Source organism: Quercus robur, chromosome 8 (genome assembly GCF_932294415.1).
Source record: "Quercus robur chromosome 8, dhQueRobu3.1, whole genome shotgun sequence".
Taxonomy (NCBI): domain Eukaryota; kingdom Viridiplantae; phylum Streptophyta; class Magnoliopsida; order Fagales; family Fagaceae; genus Quercus; species Quercus robur.
Window position 1 is genome coordinate 40944676 of NC_065541.1, and position 6000 is coordinate 40950675.

Below are 6000 nucleotides of genomic sequence, written 5' to 3' on the forward strand. Positions count from 1 at the left end.
ATTTGCATGGCCACGTTGTTAAGGATGAAGATTTCCATGACCACGTTCACAAGAAGATTTCCGTAGCCAGCCACGTTGCTAAAGAGATATAGATGACGTTTCCTGATATCACTTCTTGTTTAGATAGGTATTGATTAGTTTGGGTTGTTTAGATTAGTTTGATTTCAAGTTCCAATAAGCTAAGCATTATCTTAGCAAGAGTTTCAAATAAAGGATGAGCTATGATAGCTATCCGATATAGGTTGGTAGTAAGTTTATCATTATCTTGTAAGGTGTATTTATATTCAGAAGTATGAAATAGAAGGGCATATCAGATTATTCTAATTAAATTCTAAAGGAGGCCCGGTTTCCCTCGAAGAAAACCACTTAAAGCACACTCAACCACTTTCTAATATCTATTTCACCAAATTAGGTAAGAGAGGAAGAAGTAGAGGACGTGAAATCCAAGTTGAACATAACATTGGGCTCTATCAAGAATATAATTCAAAGATTGTATATATTTCAACTATGGTTCTCATTTTTCTACTTTTGTACTAAACCCTACGTTACAATTTGATCCAAAGTCACAGATATGTTGTTTTGTAAGTTGTAAAAAAAAAAAAAAAGGATATTGGATCAATAATTGCAAAATTGACTATCATCTCCGTCACACCCCCAAATTTTCGAATTTTGGAAGACAAGAAGTTCTTTAGATTTCTTTTGATTAGAAACCCTGGCTCCCATAATCTTACAAACAGTCACTTCTTTTATTGAAGAAACTTTAAGGTTAGATGAACATCTAGTTTTCTCATTACCAACTTTCTCCAACCTGTCCCCCATTCTTTTACATTTTCATCTCCCATTACTTTCTATTTGAGTTTGTTGTTTTACTAAATGAAGGTTCAATACAGAGCGCACCTTCATAACACATAGTGACCCATCTTTGCATAGTAATCTCTCTTTAACTAAAATTTAATATTAAAATGAGTGGGGGAATGTTGTAGCATTTTAATATTATCTAATTAAAATAGATTAATATTACAACATAAATATAAAGATATAAAAGTTAATATGGAAGATAAGGAGTTGGTGAAATGTTTAATCCCATATTGAAAAGGAGAGAAACTCTTTTATTCGTTTTAATTGTGGTGATTAATGAGCTAATATTTATTGAAGCGGATCTTGGGCTAGATACATTAAGAATTATTTCCATATCCATTGGTAAGTAAATAACCTTTTTTTATCATGGAAAATGAATAGCCATTCACCCATTTAATGGACTAGCCGTTGGACCTATTTATTTTCAGAAACTCCTTATTTGATCAATTTAATTGTGCAACTCCAGCCTATCAGCATTATATCTAGTAATTAATCTTATAACACCCACCACATCAAAATTATAGACCTAAATAATCAAATTAAATTGGGTAATCAATTTTATGAGGCCCATTGACCCTATAAATAGACTCATTCAAACCCATTACAAGTTACATCGTTATAACAATCTAAAAAATACAACAATAACAAGCATTTTGTGTCATGGGAGAAACAAGTCAGAAACGGTCTGCATCAGTTACAGGGGCGAAGCTATGGGGGCTGAGAGGGGGCAACTACCCCTGACTACTCCTAAAAAAGCTCATGAGTACTAGTATATAGAAATCCATAAATGCTTTACCCCCTCTTACCTAAAGAAAAAAAAAACAAAAAACAAAAAAGCAAAAACAAAAAAGCAATTTCTACTTAAACAAGAAAATAACTCTTGACACCAAAGAAAGTGGAAAATTTCCACAGCATAGAGGCATTCAAGACACTTTATTCCACTTTTGAACCAAAACCGACATCACTATTGTTTTAAAAAACTTTTATCTTCTCCTAGGATTTAGCATGTCACTATTCACGGTACTTTAGATGTTTATCTTAATTTTTCCTTTTTTTATTTAAGAAATTTCAATTGTTTTTGGCTCTACAACAAAGCATTTGTAGTGAGAAAAAAACAATATGATATATAATTATTGGGTCCATATAGATGCATATCAATTGCTACACTAATCAAACAGTAATCGACCATATTAAAGAACAAAACTGGGAAAATGAAAATTAGATTACATGACTCGAGTCCCTAAATATGAATAATTTGAAGTGTCACACTATCACTATATTATGAAAGTTGAAAAATACAAAGGTAGCTAAAAAGCAACTATCCTAACTATGAAGTAGGAAGGAATGGAAATGGAAGCATCAAATAGAGAAAACATTGCATTACAAAAGTTAAACAGTTGCATAGAACATACTTAATACACCATAAATTAGTAAGGCCACAAATAGAAAAGATTCCCTCGTGGCAAGATTTGACTTCTAAAAGCATCAGCATTGGCGGTGCCAAAAATTTAGCAACTTGGCGCATCACAAAAAGCTACTTTATCTAATTTACCACTTCATTTTACAAAATACCCAACATCAGTGGTTTTATTTTAGCATTCAACATAATAAAATAATATATTCATTACAATAAGCAACAACCACAAACACCACCACCCACAACTTTGATTTAAAAAAAAAAAAAAAAAAAAAAAACAACAACAACAACAACAACAATCACCACCACTACCACAAACCCAACTCAACAACCACTACCCACAACTCTAATTTAAAAAAATAAAAAATAAAAAAGCCACCACTAGGCTTGGGTCAGCGGCAGCTTGGCAAGTAGGGACCAATGTGTGGCAAGGAGTTGGAGGAAGAAAGACATAAAAAATGAAGGGGAGAAGAGAAGGGCTGGGTTCGGTGGAGAAGAAAGGTGAAGTAGAAAGAAAAAATAGAGAAAAAATGACTGGAGGAAGAAAAAAAAATGAAAGAGAGGAGAAGTGCTAGGTTTGGATTCGGTGAAGAAGAAAGAAGGAATGTGAAGAAGAAAGATAAAAGAGAGAAAGAGAAAGAGAAAATATTAATTTAATAAAAGAAGAGGGAGAAACCAATTAAAAAAAAAAAAAATATATATATATATATATATATATATATATATATATATATATTGTAGGGACACGATTTTTAACGACCCAAGGATGACATTTGGTTCGTATGTAATGGGCCCGAACAATATGATTTGTAAAGAGTGGGTTTGAAAGGTTTGGCTTTGATCGCCGGGTAACGGTCCGGTCCTGATTTCATGAGAGCTCATACAAAGGTAGGTTTGGCCTGTATAGCTAAGCCTTACATCGATGTAGTTTGAAAGGTTTGGCTCCTCGGACTTAGTCCGAGGAGCATCACATTCTCACCATTCTTCCTCCTTTTTTGGCCCTCCCCCCCCCCCCTTAGCTCTCTTTCCCTTTTATACTAGTATTTACTTCCCGTTCTTCGTCTACGTGTCAGTTTTTCCTTTTTTTGGGGTAATTACTCGTCCTATCAATCCATACGTCAGAGTAGTTAGGGGTGGTTGGGAAAAGTTGGATAGCATGGTCTGGAGTATGGGCTTGTCAGGTGTTGGGCTCCACATTACGGTGTTGGCAGCTTTCTCCCGTGTACTGCTCTTGTCTTGAGTTTGTCCTTTTCTTCATACGTTTTTATGAGGTGTTGAGCGTGAGATCGTCCTCGGCCACATCCTTGGGCCTTCAAGGAGCTTTCATTGCGCGTCCTCAGCAGTAGGGCTCCTCGGCTTGGGCTTTGGGCCCATAACACAAAGTGGGCTGGGACCTCAGATTTCGGGCCCCACAATAGCCCCTCAAAATCCTGCTGCCCGACTTTTTAGTTGGGGAGGAGGGTTTTGATGATGTTGGGTCCACATTATGGCTCGCTCGAATTCTGTACTCTACTAGTATTTGTGTTTTTCCATTTACATGGGAAACGTGCCAAATTAAGAGGCATTCCTTTATTTTTCACTCACGCGGAGTCCTTTGATATTTCGGTACTCGAGGCGCGCCTTCACGAGGATCTTCAGATCCTACGGTTGCGAATGATGTTGGAAATTGAGCCAAGTCTGCCTTGTCCGTAGCATTCCTTGGAAAGTTGCACAAATTAACTGCCACCACCTTACCCTTTGTATAAGTAGGATAGGAGGTTACTCTCCTTACATACAAACCCTTCGGCTCTCTTCAAAATCATAACCCTTCAGCTATAATCACAGTCTCCATATCCAGTGCTATCCACCCTTATTGCAATATGTTTGAGACACGGGTAGGGGTAAAGGAAGTGCATCCGCCACAGAGGCGCCGAGTCCTTCCAAGACTCAAGGTGGTGTGGCCTGGACAGGGGAGGCACAGATTCAAGATAGCCTTCCGTTTTGACAAGGGGAAAATGGTATTCCTCCCTCTTTTAGTCAAAATCCGAAGCAGGTACTGGTCGCATCAGATTCTTGATACATCAAAAGTAAGGTTTTCCGCCATCAGCACCGTCTGCTCTTTCGCAGGCATGGTTACGTGGAGGCTCATCAACTTCCGGTTCCCTGCACCTTTTCTTCAACGGTGCTAACCCGAAGTTGGGCTCTTTTGCTGCCTGAGTTATAGGCATGTAAAAGTATTGAGGAATGACTTCCTTAGATAAAATTTTGGAGCGGCAGCACGTCTCTTCTCTGCACCTCTTTTTCGGCTTTTTCTTCATTCCCCTGTATCTTTTCTTTTTGCTTATGTAGTTAGTTTCAGTATGAGCTTATTTAAGCTCTTTCATTGTACGCTGTACTGTTTCTTTGTCTTAATAAGAAATGGATTTGCTTATTCTCAAATGCTTTTTTTTTTTTGCAACAACTACTTTGTGTATGAACATTACATGTGTATTTTCCTTTAACGATGCTTAGAGCAGGAAAAACCTTGAAACAAAATCCTACTAATTTGAACTTATCGACATTATCGAGTATAATAATGATAATTCCCAATAGATTAAACTCATGGAACTAACCGAGATAACGGCTGAGCGCTTCGTAATGCATGCGAGGCGATCGTCCGAGGACGATAAACTCTAAATAATTTATCCGAGAGGATAGCCGACCAGTGAGGGACTTTGACTGTGCTTTTGACAACATAAGGCCCTATATTGCATCAATCCTCTTGGTATTAAGGATCCGAGGGTAGACTGGGGAATTCATGCAATTTGGGGGTTAGCCCAACTATCAATGGGGAACTCTTCTCCGAGGTAAATTCTAAGGGCCATATAACTTTCAGGTTGCGTCCAAACCCCGTATTGTCTCTTCTAGGTAGTTGGTTTCCCCATAGGCTTGAGTCCGAGGACCATACAAGGTCTTAGTTTTGTCCAAAACTTGTAGTTTTTCTTTTAAGTAGTTGGTTTCCCCATAGGCTTGAGTCCGAGGACCATACAAGGCCTTGGTTCTGTCCAAAACTTGTAGTTTTTCTTTTAAGTAGTTGGTTTCCCCATAGGCTTGAGTTCGAGGACCATACAAGACCTTGGTTCTGTCCAAAACTTGTAGTTTTTCCTTTAAGTAGTTGGTTTCCCCATAGGCTTGAGTCCGAGGACCATACAAGGCCTTGGTTCTGTCCAAAACTTATAGTTTTTCCTTTAAGTAGTTGGTTTCCCCATAGGCTTGAGTCCGAGGACCATACAAGGTCTTGGTTCTATCCAAAACTTGTAGTTTTTCTTTTAAGTAGTTGATTTCCCCATAGGCTTGAGTTCGAGGACCATACAAGGCCTTGGTTCTGTCCAAAACTTGTAGTTTTTCTTTTAAGTAGTTGGTTTTCCCATAAGCTTGAGTCCGAGGACCATACAAGGCCTTGGTTCTATCCAAAACTTGTAGTTCTTCCTTTAAGTAGTTGGTTTCCTCATAGGCTTGAGTCCGAGAACCATACAAGGCATTGGTTCTGTCCAAAACTTGTAGTTCTTCTTTTAAGTAGTTGGTTTCCCCATAGGCTTGAGTCCGAGGACCATACAAGGCCTTGACTCTGTCCAAAACTTGTAGTTTTTCCTTTAAGTAGTTGGTTTCCCCATAGGCTTAAGTCCGAGGACCATACTTCTTTTTGTTCCCCATAGCATTTGGATAGAATATAAAGCCTTAGAAATTAACCCATAACCAGGAATGGT